The sequence below is a fragment of the Bos indicus genome, chromosome 20, assembly GCF_029378745.1.
Source record: "Bos indicus isolate NIAB-ARS_2022 breed Sahiwal x Tharparkar chromosome 20, NIAB-ARS_B.indTharparkar_mat_pri_1.0, whole genome shotgun sequence".
Taxonomy (NCBI): domain Eukaryota; kingdom Metazoa; phylum Chordata; class Mammalia; order Artiodactyla; family Bovidae; genus Bos; species Bos indicus.
In genome coordinates, this window is record NC_091779.1 from 46,463,907 (window position 1) to 46,484,196 (window position 20,290).

At 33.7% G+C, this 20,290-nt stretch overlaps 1 protein-coding gene across 1 annotated transcript in view; it reads left to right on the forward strand.

Moving 5' to 3' along the window:
* The first annotated feature begins 4,357 nt into the window (after positions 1 to 4,357).
* The window catches only part of CDH9 (cadherin 9), a 139,153-nt gene continuing 123,220 nt past the window's right edge, over positions 4,358 to 20,290 (forward strand). Inside the window, exon 1 of the mRNA XM_070774809.1 lies at positions 4,358 to 4,577. The gene's annotated coding sequence lies outside the window, so the exon portion shown is untranslated. The remainder of the gene's footprint in view (positions 4,578 to 20,290) is intronic.

A 20,290-nucleotide genomic window follows, 5' to 3' on the forward strand; every position in this document is an offset into this window, starting at 1 on the left:
GAAGGATACACATAACGTTATTAGGCTCTTTTAAGTGGTTAACCTCTTTGAGAGTTGGACCATAAAGAAGGTTGAGCATTGAAGAATTGATGCTTTCATACTGTGGTGCTGGAGAAGCCTCCTGAGAGTCCTTTGGACAACAAGCAGATCAAACCCATCAATTCTAAAGGAAATCAACCCTGTATTTTCATTGGAATGTGATGCTTCCGATGCTGAAGCCAAAGGTTCAATAACTTGGCCACCTGTGATGAAGAGTCAACTCATTGGAGAAGACCCTGATGCTGGGAAAAATTGAGGGCAGAAGGAGAATAAGGTGGCTGGATGTTATCACCAACTTAATGGACATGAATTTGAGCAAACTCCAGGAGATGTTGAATGACAGAAAGCCTGGTGTGCTGAGGTCAGTGGGGTCGCAAAGAGCGACTGAACAACAACAAAGAGGTTAATATTCTTCATACCAGAGAAAGACACGTCCCTCCACTCACGTTGCCTTAAAGTAATCAGAAAAGCTGATTACTGTGCATCCGTAATTAGTAATTACTGTGCATTACTGTGAAGACTGTGCATGCTCGGTCACTTCAACCATGTCCAATTCTTTGCAACCCCATAAACTGTAGCCCACCAGGCTCCTCTGTTCATGGGACTATCCCAGCAAGAATACTGAAATGGTTGCCATTTCCTCCTTCAGGGGATCTTCCTGACCCAGGGATCAAACCCTTGTCTCCTGCGGCTCTTGCACCGGAGGGCGGATTTTCTACCACTGAGCCACCTGGGAAGTGCCAATCTTTTCAGCATCCCTCTACTTAAAGCATTGTCATGAAAGTTCTCACCAAATCCCCCTGGGTTGGGACTTTGTGAGGGCAGAAGCCCACTGTGCCCCTCTTTGCCTGGCAAACCAATAAAGCTATTCTTTTCTACTTCACTCAAAACTCTGTTTCTGAAATTCAGTTTGGCACTGGTGAACAGAGACTGAGATTTTGGCATCAGTTATCCTGTCATCCAGCCCCCATCCTTAGGTGCAGTTTAGTAGTCACCTCACTAACCTAGGAAGAGGTACCTTTTGGATCTTACTTCTTAGAAATTCCAATGATTTTAAGGAGCTCTGTGCCAGAAACCAGGATGAAGAGTCAATATATACATATATATTTCTTATATACCACAATATCATACAGGAATAAGTCAATGGTTTTGAATTATGTTATAAAGATGAGTCCCCAGGTATGAAGACACAGTGTATTCAAAGACTAAGGAAAAGAAAAAAAACAAAACAAAACAAAGTAAAACAAACAAACAAAAAAAAACAGGGTTTTTTTTTTTTTTTGCAGTAAGGTAGTACTTTTAAAGTACTAAACAATTAAGAAAAGCTAATTCGAGCTAAAGTAATATTGAAAAGAATAATTCAAATAACATTTTACATTTACTAGAAAAGGAAATATACTCCTACTACTGTTAATAATGATGATGATGACTAGTTTTGTGCAAACTTTTTGCTAAATATTTATAAACATTATACTAAGTATCAAAAGCTATTTTATATGATGCAGAATGCTACTTATATTTGAAAAGATAGCTATACATATAATAAGGAGAAGGCAATGGTACCCCACTCCAATACTCTTGCCTGGAAAATCCCATGGACAGAGGAGCATGGTAGGCTGCAGTCCATGGGGTTGTGAAGAGTCAGAAACGACTGAGTGACTTCATTTTCACTCTTTTACTTTCATGCATTGGAGAAGGAAATGGCAACCCACTCCAGTGTTCTTGCCTGGAGAATCCCAGGGATGGGGGAGCCTGGTGGGCTGCCGTCTATGGGGTTGCACAGTTGGACACGAGTGAAGTGACTTAGCAGTAGCAGTACTTTTAAAGTACTAAACAATTAAGAAAAGCTAATTCGAGCTAAAGTAATATTGAAAAGAATAATTCAAATAACATTTTACATTTACTAAAAAAGGAAATATACTCCTACTACTGTTAATAATGATGATGATGACTAGTTTTGTGCAAACCTTTTTGCTAAATATTTATAAACATTATACTAAGTATCAAAAGCTATTTTATATGATGCAGAATGCTACTTATATTTGAAAAGATAGCTATACATATAATAAGGAGAAGGCAATGGTACTCCACTCCAATACTCTTGCCTGGAAAATCCTATGGAAGGAGGAGCCTGGTAGGCTGCAGTCCATGAGGTCGCTAAGAGTCAGACACGACTGAGCAACTTCACTTTCACTTTTCACTTTCATGCATTGGAGAAGGAAATGGCAAGCCACTGCAGTGTTCTTGCCTGGAGAATCCCAGGGACGGGGGAGATTGGTGGGCTGCCATCTATGGGGTCACACAGTGTCTGAGACGACTGAAGCGACTTAGCAGCAGCAGCGGCATACACATAATATAAAGTAATTTTCAGTAATCCCAAGGTTTAGGCCCCTTGTTTTCAAATGCTCCAAATCACTGTGACAAAGGAGTGAAAGGTAGAGGATTTCTGAGATAGTAAGATAACACCCATTCTTTTAGTTGGCAAGTTCCCCTCTCCCACCTCTAGAAGTAGTAAAAATAACTTCAAATCAGGCAGTAGAATGTTTTGTTGGATTGTGAATTCACACAAAACAGCCTTTCCCTACAGTTGGGTTTCAGTGGGAAATGAAATGCATGCAACTTTAGGGATTTAAAGCTTTTATTTGTGAACATTCACCTTAAGCTATGATAAAATATTTTGTTTGGTTCCTTTTTCCCACTCTACAAGCATTACTTTATCAGCATTAGCAGAGAGACTTTTATAATATGTTTATTTAAAGGAACAAGTAGACCCAGAAGAAATGAATATAAAGGAGAATGTGAATTTTATATTAAGTGTCTTTGCCTCAAGAAAACTCTCTTAGCCTCCGTGAAAAATTCACTAAGCTGTTCTTAACCACTTGGATCTATCCAGTCCTGGACAATATACTTTATTTCTTCTTTCACTTCCTTCATTTGTAGATGAACAAAGTTAAGTCCCTTTTTGTTGTTGTCCATCGGTCGCTAAGTCACATCAGACTCCTTGCAACCCCGTGGACTGTAGCACTCCAGGCTCCTCTGTCCTCCATTATCTCCAGGCGAGTTTGCTCAAATTCATGTCCACTGAGTAGGTGATGCTATCTAACCATCTCTTGGTGGGGGGCTGGGGGGCGTGTCCATTTCCTACACTTTAAATTCACAAGTATTTAAAAACTGTGTACTACTTAAATTATCATGCATTAGCTATGTTACATTTTATTTTGGGACAAGTGAAACTGTATTTTTAAGTATTTGTTTTCCCTTTTAAGAAAGGAATTTCTATAATGTACATAAATAACAATGGCTCAGATAGGCAGCTCTATTATCTGCACTTCGTGGATAAGCTTCACCACTGGGGGGGCAGAAGTGGCAATTTTATTTTTATTTTCTATTGTCAGTTTTCCTTTGAAGCATCAAATAGAATATTGATATTTTTGGCACTTATGCTATTTACTTACTGTGATTTAACGAGCCGTTATAAAGTGAGCCATATTCCCACTATGCATTTCATACAACTATTACTAGAACTTCTTTTCAGAAAGATTTATCTACAAATCAATATTTCTCTTATTGTACCATTTCCAGAAGTACTAAAGAAACTTCTAAAACAGGATTTGATTCTGTTATAGTTTACCCTCTCTAATAGTTGTACAATGTACAGCAGCAAATCTAACAGGTGGAATATCTAGTTTTTATCATGTTGCTATGGTCACAATTATATGTGGACATTTCCAAGAAAGGTGAAAATACATCAATTGCATTATCAAAAGATTAGCAAAACGTTATAGAAATCTGAAATCATATTTAAAATCATTCTCTTTACTGAAAAATCATGTTAAGGTATTAGATGTGTTAAATTATTGTTAATGAAAGATTATTTTAGTCTATAAAGTCAGAGACACAGATAAAAATTCATGATCACTGATAAATAGAATTTAGATTCTTTTTCTTAAACTTGAAATTTTGAAATTTAAACAGATAGTCATGAATTCTGTGGGGACTATACACAAAATTCCTTTTGAGTATCAGAACTGTCCATGTGATATATATTTGCTACAGATGATTTACAGGTTACAGACATGCTGTGACCTTTCTCTCCCAACTGCAAACATATTAAGCAGAGCTGATTAACGGAGACGGAAACACTGGGTTGTTTTCTCTAATGGGAGTCTTTGACAAAGCCCTCTTTGAGCCCTCCCACTTTATTCGCCTGCAAATCGCCGTGCCTAAAGAGTCTTTAGTCCCCAGCCCAAACCTGGAGCCCTGCAGCGCCATCAGCGGCAATATCTTCCTATGTGAGGGACGTCTCTTATTAATCAGAAACGCTGAATGGAAACCAATCAGATAGAGAGTTCCTTTGGCTTCAGCTTCCTGCCTGTCTGAGTTAAAAGTGATGCTCGCTGTAAGAGGAAGGCACACTGAGATTCAGGAAGATTCAGCTGAGAAGATACTATAAAAAGAGAAGAGAAGGAATGAGAGAGAAGCAACACCGGAATTGTCAGCGCTGAGCAGGGCTAAACTCAATTTCATTACGGAACAAGGTAAATGTCATTTACTTTGCTTGACATTATAAGCTCTTTAATTTTTGCTTTCTTGTAATGTAATAATACAAATAGTGCTTTTCTCTTAGTTGCTGTATTTTGCTCTTTCATTCTCTCTCTCAACATTTGAAAGCAGGTAAGAGTACATTTTTTAGTATTTGGATAAGATATTAAAATGCTCAGGGAAAAACTTGCAATGTTTGCTTCTTATTTTACTTTTACAAAACTGATACCACCAAAGCTCTTTTTGTAGTGCTCAAATTTGCATATGGAGCTTTACTAAAAAAATAAAGCTAAACTTCACATCATGTTGATTTGGGTGGCTTTCAAACACATATTAATTTTGTTTGTGTGTACTATTATTATATTAATTTGAAATAGACTCCTGTTTTTCTCATAACTTTTGCTTACATAATTTGAGTCAGAACTGTCAAAGCCATCTTGATCATGTCTTAAAAAGTGATTTATTTTTAATATTAAAATGAAATGACATAGAAATAATAAAAATACCACATATATAGATAAACATAGGATGCCAGGATAATAGTGATCACTTTAAATGGTGAAGGAGGTTTCTTCACATATTTGTGGTTCTCACTCAGGTCAACATTCTGAGTGTGTACATCTGTTGGCTATAATTGTTCTCCATTATTCTGGGCAAATGTATCTTAATGTAATAAAGACTGGATGAAAACCACAGGAGGGAGTTTCAAAGGCAAAATTGATGTGTTTTATTTGAAGTGATATGGAAAATGCAACGACTTAATGGAGCATTTTTTTTTTACCTTGCATACTCAATATAACCATTCACATCAATTATATTTTCAAGCATGCTAATCTCTAAAAAGCCATGATGAATTTTAATTAAAAGGTTATCAATATTCTATAGCACTTACATTTAGATACTGTTAACAGTGTATGTTCTCAGAATCTATTTTAAATAACAAAAGTGCACAAAGGAACAGTGATCACCTGTAGTAAAGTTTACATTTATTTGTATTATCAACTTTTGGAAGTCTTTTCTGGGAGACTTGTAATATAATATTGTGTTATATATCTATGAGATTAATAATCAAGATTTTTTAACAAGGTCTTTGAAATCTGTAGCATAAAAAAATGAGTGATTTTTGTAATTGACAAAGGTGGTAACTTTTGCAAGACAGGAGGAAATTTTCATGTGGCTCTCTACTTGTCTGTGGAATTAGAATGTTGCCCATCTTCAGCCATTAACTAAGAATGAGCTTGATCATTCAATGTTCTTAACTTGGCAAAAAAGTACAATTTAAAAACCTCCAGCATTCAATAGAGGATGGATCTTATTTTCAGACTGAGACACTGCTTCATTACCTAGGCAGTGCTATGTCAAGGGTAGCATAATTTGTGTAACTACAAAACTTCTTAATACAGGATTGAATGGTAGATATATTTTGAAAAATAAAGAAAATGAAATAACATGCTATTCCAGCCCATAGCAGCAGAGAAATGGGACTCAACACCAGCAGCATGTATTGTGGTCTTGTCGTCAAACATATTATGGATTCAACTGAAGTTTTCTGAAATGAAGAGAACAAAATAATTGTACGCACTTAATAGATATATTCTGAGGTGTTGAAATACTGTCATCTCTGTATTTGTTTTGAAACATGAGAAAATGTAAGATAAAGCTCATTATATGAGCAAATCTAATTCTGGAAATAATGAATAGAAAAATGCTTCAGAGGAAGCAGAATAGTAGTATCAGTTTAGAAAGAATTCACTAACTTTAAGTCAGAAAGGTTTGTTAGGACTGAAAAAGCAAATCATGTAAGATCATATTACTTTCTAGGATAGAAAAATGATTTTCCCCTTATTATACTATTTATAGTTTAAGAACAATTTTGAAATGTTTCACATAATTATACCACCATTATTATACTCATTGTATAATTGAAATAAAAATGTCTTGTACCACTGCCTATGTATAAAAGATTATGGTATCAAAGTTAGCTTTGAAATTATGTCTTTAAATGTTATGTTGCTCTACTTGATAAACTACATGTTAGATCAGAAGCTCTTCTGAATGTCACCTTGCATAAAAAGATTTCACTGGGTATTTGGTATTTTACTGTGACCCTCATACACACAAAGTTTAGTCAGTTTAATGTCCCTTCTTTGGTACATGCCCCAAATGTGAATTAAATAAAATTTCATCTGATATTTTTTTTTTCTACTGAGTTACTTCTTTATAGACATCAGTAGTAATCTAAGGCAGACATGCATTCCCTATAATCTTTGCACAATCTGGAGGTGCAGTTAATCAGAATGCTTTGGACAATGCTTAAAATTACAATAAAATATGTGAGTAATATGGAAATATATTGTACACAAGAAAATATAAATTAAGCTCTGTTAATTAAAAAATATGAATGTGTGTCATGAATAAACATTGGCTGTAACTTGTTCTCTATGAAAGTGAATGGACTAGATGGATAATTATTTAGTGTTAATACAAATGCTTCAATAAACTAGATCATTAGCTTGTTATACTCTTTAATACTAATTCTGTCCTCTCAAAGGCATTTTAAATATAAAGTATAAATAAATCTAATGTTTTTAAAAAACAGAGTATGATACTTTAAAAATGTTCTATGTGATATTTTAAATATTTGCACCTCTGACTTCAAGGACACACACACACATATATATATATCTTATATATATATATATATATACACACATAATATATTATTCTCTTCTATTATAAAAGCTCTAGTTAGGTTCTTAGGCATTTTACTTGCTAATTTATCTACTTAAGTTTTCTTAAGAAAGAAGAAAATATTCTAAATGGTACCAAAGGGTATTGGTCTTAGTTAGCTTTGTTTTTACCTAATGTAAATTTATGAATACATTATTTTTATTGTAGAATAAGATACTTCTTAAGGTAAAGAAATCATTTCCTTTGTAGCTTGCATATCTGTTTTCAAAATGAGCTGTGTCTTAAAATATACCCCCCTCAAACCTCTTAATGTCTATAACATCTTATCATCTTATTTAGGTGTTAACATAAAATCCTAGAACTTTAAAAAAGGGATTTTAACCACCTCCAACTCTGATGTTGCACAGGAAAACTAAGGTTTAGAAAAATCAGATTATATAACCGAGGATGTCGAATTATATGTGAAAATTGTCAACATTTTGTAAAAATATATCATTACGTGGGAACATTATGTGAAAGTTGAGTCATGAGAATCATATCAGGGATACACACACAGACACACACACACACACACACACACACACACACACACACAGAGTGACTAGCTGAAAATACTAGATTGTTTTAAACATCCTGAAAAGTTTTTTTTTTTCTTATAAGTCACTTCAAATTACTCTTCCTGGAACTACCATTATCCTCATCAATAAAATAAGGTAAGGAATGCACAGTGAGGAGAGTATCTTTATAGCACTGTTATACATTTTCATAGCAGTCCTAATATGTTAATGTACTTATTCCTAAATTTAGCACTACTAAGAGATGGTCTTATAGCCATATTAAGAATGCAAAGTGCCTGAATAAAAGAAGGATCTCTGGAGCCTAACCAAGACATTTTATATTAACACTATCAAGAAACACCTCCCAAAGCATAAAAGTCATAATAATGGATCTTACTACTTATGAAGAGCAAATGGAAATCTCATGAGGTTACTGTTGCTGTGGTATGTGTGTGTGTGTGTATAATACATATGTCTTTATACTACAGCCCATGGGATCACAAAGAGTTGGACACACCTTAAGGACTGAACAACAGTTTATTTTTAAGAGAAAAGGTGGGGACAAGAAGAAGGGAGAAGACCTGAATATTTTCTTAAAGTGACATTCAAGGTTTTCCTTTTTTGCCCATATTCAATCACTTTGCTAAATTATAAATCAATTTCAGGAGGAATGGTTGTACTCATAGTCTATATTTCTATTCATGAGCAAGGTAATTATTGGTCTTTCTGATTAATCAATGAAACACCAGAGTGTATGGTTATTTTGTAAGCATTAATTTAAAAACCTACTCTTTATATCACTGTCTGAGATTAACAGTTTGGAAAGAATGGAGATAGTAGTGGCTAGTAGTTGCTATTTGATTCTTGAGTTTAAAGGTGAACGTGTAAGAAATAGATACACCTGGTAGAATTTATATTCAAATATGTTAAAATCACTACACTTTATGTATTATTAATAGAGTATCTAATGAATAGTGGACATTTTCCTCATATTTACTGAAACAAGATCTTAGGAAAGTCATAAAAAGCAAGAAACAACATTTACAGGAAGGAAGTGTAATAAGGATGACAACAATGCATATCAATGTGTATTCTAAGCAAATAAACACCAGTAATTCACTTCCTGTGATAAAAGATATCATGTGAAATACAGTACTTTTATGAACTAGGCCCTCAATACTATAAGTTTTGAAAGGGTGTTTTCCTTCAGACAAATAATTTCTTTATCATCTATTTTTTTCTAGCAAAACAGGTTATTGAAATGATTTAATATAATTGCTTGAAATATTTTTCAAAATATTAACATCTGTGTGTTATAAACACTTCACAATTCAAATCTCTTTCCACTGTAATGGTAATTAACCACAGATGAAACACTGGAGAACATTTACAGGTCAAATTACAAAGTAATATCTATCTATCTATGTTGTGTAGTGTACTTAGTTGCTTAGTCATATCTAACTTTCTGTTACCCCATGGACTATAACCCGCTAGGCTCCTCCGTCCATGAGGATTCTCTATGCAAGAATACTGGAGTGGGTTGCCATGCCCTCCTCCAGGGCTATCTATCTATATCTTTATATATTTATCTATACATCTCCATCTGTATGTATTTCTTTTTCTGTATATATATAGGTAGATCTGTGTACATGTGTTTTTGTGTACCCAAAAATATATAATGGAAAAAACAGACTGTTCTATACGTGAATGTCTCTTTTGCTGTAAAGTTAAAAAATAAAATAAAATAAATTAAAAAAAATAGAAAGGAATAACATGATCATTGCAATGTACAAATTATTATAGCCTTTAAATTAGTAGAATGGTGTAATATTAAGCAGTAAAAATCTGTTTTATTGGCAATCATGGATATGAACAAATAATAAAATAGGAGTTAAAACTACATTTTAATACTGGAAAAGTTTAAACACAAAGTTCATGTTTATGGCTGATTTTTTTAGATAGGGAGAGTTACACGTACATTTTTTAAGACCATAACTAGAAATAATCACTTTCCATTTAATGTACAAAATTCTTGAAGACTTCATAAAATTATAATCTCTTTACCCACTTGTATGGTGGGTAGAAAATAAAGTAGGAATTTTAATGCTATCTCAAGCCATATTGGTTAAAACTTAGATTATTTTTATTGGAAAATAAGATCTTTATTATTTATTTAAAATATAGCCATAGCATGTAATGATTTATTTGGTCATTTTCCATAGTTGAGTGTGTCAATAGCCATTTTATATTTCTTGTATTATTGGGTAAATTAACTATTTGCTTATCCAAATTTTCTTTGTATTAAAAATATGATACTAAGATTAAATATCATTGCTTTATGTCATATAACTTATGTACAATAATTTAATAAATCAGTGAAGGATAAATATGTGTATTACAGTCCTTTAAGGTTAATTTTATATAACAGCATATTACAAATTAACTATGCATGCACTGAGCAGGGTTGAAATAGGTTTAACTGTTAGAATAAAAGCAATACTTTTCCTTCCCCCCTAAATCTTGTCAGTTTATCTAGATGATGTGACATTTTATATATATTTTCAATTCAGTTACACTTTTTTGAGTACAAGAGCATTAAATAAGATTCAGGTTTATATTTCTGATAATACTTAACTCTTCCAAAGACTAAATAATTAATACTATTGTAATAATACATATGAAAATCATCTTTCTTATATGTTTAACTTAGATTAAGATTCCTGATACAGTCATTAACAATGAAGAATGTTATCATATAGGGAATAAATATTTTTTATATAATTGAAATTAACTTTGGTCAGTTTAGAATAGGGAGTTCTATTGAAATATAAATAGTGAATAACAATAATAAGCTTAAAATTTTTAATATAGAGTTATTTTAACTCTTTAAAATAAAGACTTTTTAAAATCAATGCTATCTATGTCTATATATTTAAATGTCTATATGTATACTGAATATATATATGTATGATGTGTCTCAAGCTCACTACTTTGGACTTGAGACCTATGTTAAATTTTGTTTTCAGTAGGTAAATATGGAAGATTGTTTTATTTAAATAAGAAAGTTTCAATTTTAGAAATTTAGAAAATTGATTTCAGAAAATTAAGTGGGCAATTGTTCTAATAGAATTTTTAAAATAAATATATATCAGGAAACTACTTGAGTATATAATTACAAGTGCTCAAAGATGAATACTGAAACTGATGGAGACCAAATGACAGAATGGAGACTAAAAAAGTAATGAGATTCAATGGGAGACTCAGTAGCAGAGACACACAATAATTTAATAATGATGCTATCATAAGTGTCTGATGTCTCCCCAAACATTCTTATGGTTTGGTGCTGACAAATGAAGCATTATCTTTGGATTCACTGTAACTCTATTTAAACACAGGCATAGAGATTCCTCTCCATTTCACTCAAAACTGAACTGTATTTATTGCAGTTTTACATTGAAATTGAGCTTTAAGCATTTTCATGGAAGAATAAAATTTACTTCATGATAATATGTCAATTGTGTATGTCTCGCATTATACTTCAATGACCATATTATTAAATTATGGCCTTCCCTGGTAGCTCAGTTGGTAAAGAGTCTGCCTGCAGTGCAGGAGACCCTGGTTCAATCCCTAGGTAGGGAAGATCCCCTGGAGAAGGAAATGGCAAACCACTCCAGTATCCTTGCCTAGAAAATTCCATGGATAGATAAGCCTGGTAGGCTGCAGTCCATGGGATTGCAAAAAGTCGGGCACAACTGAGCAACAAACACACATTTTAAATTGCACTCTTCTAAAACAATAATTATGTTTTAAACAAAATATTTAAACAAAAATAATTATGTTTTAAACAAAAAAATGTAGGTAAACAACCCAAATGGAAAGAGTGTTGAGTAAATTCTACCCCAGAATGAAAATTTTATTTAGATGATGGGTTTTGACAAACATATCCTTATGTATTTATAACTAATATTTTTATGTAAAATATGGATTTGGAAACAGATTTTAGAAAATAAATAACTAGAATTAGACACATAGTCTTACAATGCAATGACTTTCTAAAAATAAGAGATGTTTTATAAACTATCAGTGATACACATTTTATTAAAATTATAGCTTTATATTATTTTTTAAATGTAATCATTTAATGTTTTTATTACTTTTCATCCAGTATTTTGACTTATGTCAATGGAACTCATATGAAATTAACCTTTATCCCCAAGATGAGAAAAATTTTAAGTATAAGTAGTTAATTTACTAAAAGTATATATATATATATATATATATATATTTGTGTTTTTTTTTTGGTCATGCCACACAGTTTGCCCTGGGCAGTGAAAGCACACAGTGAAACCACTGGTCACCGGTGCATACATTCTCAGTTGCTCAGTCATGTCCAACTCTTTGTGATCCCATGGACTGTAGCCTGCCAGGCTCGTTTGTTCATGGGATTCCCCAGGCAACAATACTGGAAGGCGAGGAAATTCCCACTAAAAGTAGCTTCTTAACCTATTTAATATATAGGAAAGTAACCATATTTTAAGATTATGTAAAGAACTTTTTGTCTTTAACATGTGATTAAAATGTTCTCAAGAAACAATTCAGTAATAAGATACATCAAATGAGGGGGTGACAGAGGATGAGATGGTTGGATGGCATCACTGACTCAATGGACGTAAGTTTGAGAGGACTCCGGGAGAGAAAGACAGGGACACCTGGCATGCTGCCTTCCATGGGGTCACAAAGAGTTGGACATGACTTAGCCACTGAGCAAATACATAACTATATATAATGCAAGTATATAACTATATATAATGCGTTAATTTTCTAATATGCTTGGTGACATGTATTGTGCTGAAAGTGTTAAATATATTTCTCCTTTAACTATAACTATTATCTCTGAGGAAAAAAAAATGATCCACATCCATCTTCTTTTAACCTTTCACTTCTGCTTGAATTCTGAATTGTTTGGTGGCTAAAATAGACTTCATTTGAGTTGTACGTTTCCCACTGATTTCTACCAAATTGAATGTAAATCTTTAGTGATTCATAGAAGGCAGATTTTTTTTTTCTGATGTAATGACCTATGATAATTTGTTTCTCTTGCTGCTTTTAACTACTTTAGCTTTCTTACCTTCACTGAAGTTTTACTTTTCTGCTATTTCTGTTTCCCTGTTTACTGCTTTGCTCCTTCCACCTACCCCTACACCTTCTGTTTTTCCTACCCCTACACCTTCTCTAATTTCAAGGCAGAATATGTTTAACTACAAGTGCTTTTTCATTCTTAATTTGGCTTGCTTTTCAGGGAGATGATTCAGTGAACTGTAACAGAAAATAGCTTTTCTAACTCGAGGAGCTCCTTAGATGTGATGCTAATAAAAATTGGTCAAAATATTCAATGGATGATTTTATTGATAGAAACACTTCTCTGCCATTCCACTTCTCCCAACTTTACCTTCTAATTGACTGGAAATGGGCGTTATGGTGGTGGTTTAGTTGCTAAGTCGTGTCTGACTCTTGTGATCCCATGAGCTGAAACCCACCAGGCTCATCTGTTCATGGGGTTTTCCAGGCAAGAATACTGGAGTGGGTTGCCAGTTCCTTCTCCAGGGAATGGGCCTTATGGGGAGCTGAATATTACCTGGGTCACAATTCATTAAGAAGAGATAAGTGGAGCAAAGAGACATGATACTATTGACTAGTGGGTTTGACTGCAGGTCCAGGAATGTAGCCCTGACTTGCATACAGCTGCATCAAGATTTTGGAGAACCATTAATAAAAATCAGGACTTGCAACTGGTAAGGCTGTTCTTTGTATAGTTAATATACATAAGGTGTATGTGTGAGGAGACAAATTAGCAAAAGTATTTTCATGCTGACTGCTCAAGAATCCCAAAACTGATACCTATGAACTTTTCACATTAAGAAGCTGATTGTGTTCCATTTTCATGTAGTGGAAATGACAGTCCATCTTACAGTTCGCTGGTATTGGCAGAAGCAATGCTTCTCATAACATCAATAGCAGTATGTGGTGCTCTAAATATGTGCAGGTTTATTGAGAAGTCTGTTCAGAATCTTATATGCATCCTTTATGTTCTTTTAAGTTCACTATCAGGAGAAAAAGATCTTCTGATTAGTTGTAGAAATTAATTTTTCCATTGGCTGATTATTTCATTTTCTTAGCTTTGAATTTATTCATCAGTGAAGATCTGCTTCACGTCTTAGGCTCTGTGCTATTGTGGGACATGTTCTGGGAAGACCATCACATGGAAATCACTTTCATTTCCAAACAGCTTCAGTTGTTAGAGAATCTCCTCTTGCCATAAGTGGCAACATTTATCTTTGCTGTCTCTCTTTATTTTTTCTTAGTTTTCCTTGGTATTAATTTTTCTTTCACCATTATGTAATAGTATTAAAAGAAAAGTATTCAAAGAAAACATTGTCCAGCCTATACTTTCCTTTCAGTGTGAACAGGCCTCGTTTCTTCAGTTTTAAAATAAGTAACATTTTATAGACTGCTATACCATTCCAGTTGCCCTGTGCAAATTGAACTCTTGTTTGATATTATCCCAAAATTGAGATCAATAATCCTAATATGAAATAGGAGTACACAATAAGTAGGACTATAACTCCCTTTTATAAGCTGCTTTCCAAGTTAATCCAAGACCATTTTTCTATTCTTCTTCACTGCTTTCGAATGACATACATAGAAAAAAATGTCTTTATGATTTATAATTCTGTGTTACAAGGCAAAATACCAAATCCTAAGAGATAAAATACTAGTCATATCTTACATCGATCTTTTACTGTCTTGTCCTTCAACCAGTCTTCTTATGAAAACTTTCATATCTCTTTTCCCTAATAAGATAAGAAATTTTAATTGCTCACCTACCCAACAGTATGTTTAAATATTTTTCTCTTTTACATATACCCCTTTTTTTTTTTTTTTATTTCCTTTCTATTTAGGTCATCATAGGGCATTAAGTATCCCTGGATTGGGAAGATTCCTGGAGAAGGGAAAGGCTAGCCATTCCAGTATTCTGGTCTGGAGAACTGCGTATAGTTATGCGGGTCACAGAGAGTTGGACACAACTGAGTGACTTTCACTTTCACTTTCTTTTCTGTTTTCACTTTCTTTTAGGGCATTAAGAAGAGTTCCCTGTGCTACACACCAGGTTCTCATTAGTTATCTATTTTATACATATCAGTGTGTATATATGTCAATCCCAATCTTGGCCTGTTCTCTAGTATGTTTAATTAATGATATATTCCACAAACTATAATCTTGTAAATTAAGAATATATCTCAGTAACCTCTTCTCCCTTACCTCTAACCCACCCTTCATCATGTCTAGAAATACATCAGTACTTCTCAGCCTTGGATATGAGTCTTCAGCAATTCGTTTATATATTTTAGTTTTGTTCTGCTATATTATGAATCTTAAAAGTATGTTCACAGCCTTAAAGGGCCCAAAATATACATTTCAAATGATCAGAACTATCCTGGAATCCTTATAAAAATATTTATGATTTGGTGTGAGTTCCCTGGAAGAAAGACCAAAGCTTTCATTATATTTATGGACTTTTCATATTGAGCTGACAAAGCTGTGGACTGCTTAACAGTTTATAAGTTAAAATATTTGTAGTTAACATACAAGTTTATCAAAATAATAGCAAAAATGCACTTGGCTGATGATGTAGGTAAATATACAATCTCTTCCCAGCTCCATTTACAGGTTCTGTCTTGTTGGTAAGTTATCTTCTGTTCTGGGTACAAATTTTCTCATATATAGTAAAATGCAATGAGCAGGAAGTTTAGATAGGTAATATTTTATGGTCATAAGGGCAAGCAAAGTCCTGGAGTCATACATTTAAAATATAAAAGTAGTTTTACTATATACTTCATGTATGAGGTTGAAAAATATTTTTAATGCTTCAGGGCTCTTGGATCTTCCTGAGTAAATATATTAGCAATACCTACATGATAGTATATTATGAAGAGACACTATTGATACTATAACAACCACTGTTATTAAGAATGTTATTTCTCAGGTTCATTGTGTCTAGGTAAAGTGTATTGAAACTTGTATAAAAGCATAAGAGTGACCTAGCTTAATTTGATGACTACTTTCATTGTTCTTGAAATTAGATAAGGTAAATCTGAAAGTCACATACAACATTATTAATATAAATATGCATATTTATCACATGGTTTCTTAAGTTGACAGAGCATACAATGGCAATATTTTACATTTTGAAAAATTATGTGGTATAAATTTATACCATATTTAAAGTAAGATAGAATATTTACAGTCATAGGTTGGATACTATAAAGTTTATTGCTTCAAGTTGGGATGAGTACGTTACACATGAATCTTGATGATGTGAATGAGTTATGAAAGTCTTTTAAATCAATGGTAATAACATTTCATAGTAACTCATATCTTCCTTTTCTATCATTTTTATGGTCTTCTACCTTTTATTCTTTGAATTACATTAATAAATATAAAATGAATGACATTCTTGACCTTAAAGTGCCTAGAGTTTATAAAGATGGTTTACTTGTATAAGAATTTTACTATGATTTGAAAAATATAGTTCAAATAAAAATGATAATAATGATTGCAGGCTTGTGACATTCACTAAAATTAACTTGTAAGCTATCTTTGTGATGAATATTACTGATTTGATGGTTTATTCTTAATCCATGTAAAATGGAGATAATAGTCATAAAATATAGAAACTATTTAGTTATATTTATTAAATATTTACTATGCAGATAGCACTTTTCTGAGTGCTAAGGTTATTGCAGTAAACATGATACAAAGTGTTTCTAGTCATCAGATTGTACTTTCTTGGGGAGTAATATAAATAATAAATAAGATAAACATGGTACTGATGAATGCTAAGGAAATAGGCAGTGGGATAGAGAGGTACTGAGGAGGATGGGGTGGAACTTATCAGGGTAGCCAGGAGCTTTTTTTTGAGGTGATATTTAAATTGGTTCTGAATGGAAATATTAAAAAAAACCATCATTTTAGGCAGAAAGAATGGCAAGTTCTAAAGTTCTAGTATGTTGATAAATTTTGCCCTTTTTTAATAATATTCTGATATAACTGCTTTAATTTATAAAAATTATTATATATACTTAGATGCTTATAAACTTAATAATAAAGATGTGAACTGGACATTTTCCATTTTTCACCTATTGATAACAATGTGCATTCTCCCATTTTTTTCTTCCTTCATGAAATAAATGGTTCTGACATAATAGTCATCTTTGTATGTATACAAAGCTAGACTTTTATTAAATGTTACTATTTTATAGTGGTAGGAATTTCAGACAACTACTATATAATATATAAATATTAATTCTTAGTGTCCAAAATATTTATTTCTCTTTTTTCTCCTGGTTATAAGTTGAAGATTCACTGACGCTAAGGCAGGAAAGAGTATCTTATTGTAAGGAGGACATATATATCTGTATATATCTCTGTATATTTCTGTGTCTATAATAAGGGACAGTTAATCTTAAATTCTCCAAAGGGGAAAAATGAACTCCATAATAGGTTTGATCCTCCTTTTTCCTAAATATTGAGGGAAATTCTATCCTTCTTGAAGGCACTAGGGACAGCAGGATCTGTTCTAGAATTGTCTCGAATGTCTCCAAATGTTGATACGTTCCTATCTGTGTTATTATTTTGAACATGATTTTCATACTTCTCTAGAGTTTCCAAAAGAAAGAGTCTAATTATGTGATTGAATTTTTCTCTACTCCTGAGGATCTGCTGTCCTACATGTTCCACTTTTATCACTTTATTATGTCATGCTTACCTTTAGATTCTGGCACATTTGCAGTTTCTCTTTTGTTACTCATTTCCTCTTTTTTGATGATCTGTGGTTAAAATTTCAGAGATAATTGTATTACTCTTTTATTTCTTTGTTCCAGGACCCTAGACAATCTTTTAGTTGGTGCTCAGTATTTTGAGCACCAACTAAATTAGGTTGTTGTTTTTGTACAGTCACTCAGTCATGTCTGATTCTTTGCGACCCCATGGATTGCTATACACTAGGCTTCCCTGTCCTTCACTATCTCCTAAAGTTTGCTCAAACTCACGGCCATTGAGTCGGTGATGCCATCCAACCATCTCTTCCTCTGTCGTCTCCTTCTCCTCCTGCACTCAGTGTTTCCTAGCATTAGGGTCTTTTCCAGGGAGTCGGCTCTTCACATCAAGTGGCCAAATATTAGAGCTTCAGCTTCAGCATCAGTCCTTCTAATGAATGTTCAGGGTTGATTTCTTTTAAGATTGACTGGTTTGATCTTACTGTCCAAGGGATTCTGAAGTCTTCTCCAGTACCAAAGTTCAAAGCTACAATTCTTTGGTGCTCAGCCTTCTTTGTGGTCCAACTCTCATATCTGTACATGACTACTTGAAAAACCATAGCTTTGACTAGACAGACCTGTGTTGGAAAAGTGATGTCTCTACTTTTTATTATGCTATCTATGTGTGTCATAGCTTTACTTCCAAGGAGCAAGCATCTTTTAATTTCATGGCTATGGTCATCATCTACAGTGATTTGAAGCCCAAGAAAATAAAATCTGTCACTGTTTCCACTTTTTCCCCATCTATTTACCTTGTAGTTATGGGACCAGATGCCATGATCTTCGGTTTTTGAATGTTGAGTTTTAAGCTATCTTTTTCACTCTCCTCTTTCACCTTCATCAAGAAGCTCTTCAGTTTCTCTTCACTTTCTGCCATAAGGGTGGTGTCATCTGCATTTCTGAGGTTGATATTTCTCCCAGCAATAGTGATTCCAGCTTGTGCTTCATCTAGTCTGGCATTTCATATAGTACACTCTGCATAGACGTTAAATAAGCAGGGTGACTATATACAGCCTTGACATACTGCTTTGTCAGTTTTAAACTAGTTCATTGTTTCATGTCTGGTACCAACTGTTGCTTCCTGATCTGCATATAGGTTTCTCAGGGGGCAGGTAAGGAGGTCTGGTATAGTTGATCCTAGTCGTATTCTCTTGGATCCTTGATATACAATGTATTTGTGGAGAAATTGACCTTTGACCTCATCAAGGACTGGTTGGACACCCTTCTTTAAAAGCACCTGTCAGCACAGTACTCAATGTACATGTATAAGATTACACCATTTATGCAAAGTAAACAATTATAATGACAAGATTCTCAACCCAAATGACATGTAGAAAATATGCTTATCTTGCAAAATTGTGTTCATTTTGGCTAAAATTTCATTTGCAATTATAAAACAAAAATGAAAACATACTCAGTTTAGACTTTTAAGATTATATCATAAAAAGTTATTGGATGTTTTCAGTAAAGAAACACAATGGTTTAAGTATATTGGGTGAATTGTGCTTTGCTAAATAATTCCTTCCATAAGTTCTACATTGCTTAATTATGAAACTGATTCATATACCATATTGGAAGGTGTGTTATTTATAACTTTTGATTTGATGCTTACTTTATATTTCCTATATCCCTGCTTCTCCCTTTCCCAATGCAAATCTACCTGCCATTCTTTTGAACTACAGAGTAGGGAACAAATTATATTTACTTAAGTGCTAACTGTAATAGTTAGAGCTTAGATTCTTAAGCCAGAAACACCAGCTTTATATCTTGCCTCCAGTGTGATCTCAGGAAATTTATTTTATCTTCCTAAATCTAAATTTCCTCAGGTGAAAATATGGACAATTGAATCATTAAAATTATTGCAAGAGGGGTTATTATAATGCATACATCCAAGTGATCTCTGGAGGCCTTGGCTTGCAGTGGCTCGAAGCAGGACTTGTGTTCCCATCCAGAGACTGGTCAGGTCACAGCAATGAGAGCACCAAATCCTAGTCACTGGACCCCATAAGGGTCTGGGCCTTTCAGCTTTGCAGAAAAGAATTCCCACAAAGATGGAAAGTAGTGAAAACAGTAAAGTATTTATTACAAGAAAAAAAAGTACAGTACATGTGGATAGACATATGGGTGGGCAGACACACAGGTGGGCTCAGAGACAGAATTGCTGTCATTCCCTTGTGGTGGCCTGAATTACTTTTATGAGGCATTTCTTCCACATTTTCTTGACCAATAATTCTGACTTGCTTGGTTCAGAGTCCATATTTGGTATATCTCAGGATCCTCCCATGTGTGTGTACATATCACCCAGTCAAGATGGATTCTACCAAAGAGGTCTATGGGTAGCGTCATCAATTGACATCACTCCCCTTTTGAACCCCAAGGAGCCTTTCTGCACGTGTGCAGTCAGGAAGATCTTCTGACTGAGAATGAGAAATATGTGGTCTCTTATCTTCTGTCTGGGCAGGGCCCAGGCTCCTCTCAGTTGTCCTGCTATTCTTATCTTGGTGTACTGGCCCACAGGGGGAAAACGTCCCATTGTTTTACCCTGGCTCGCCATCTACCTCCTCCCTCAAAAGCGCTTATATAAGT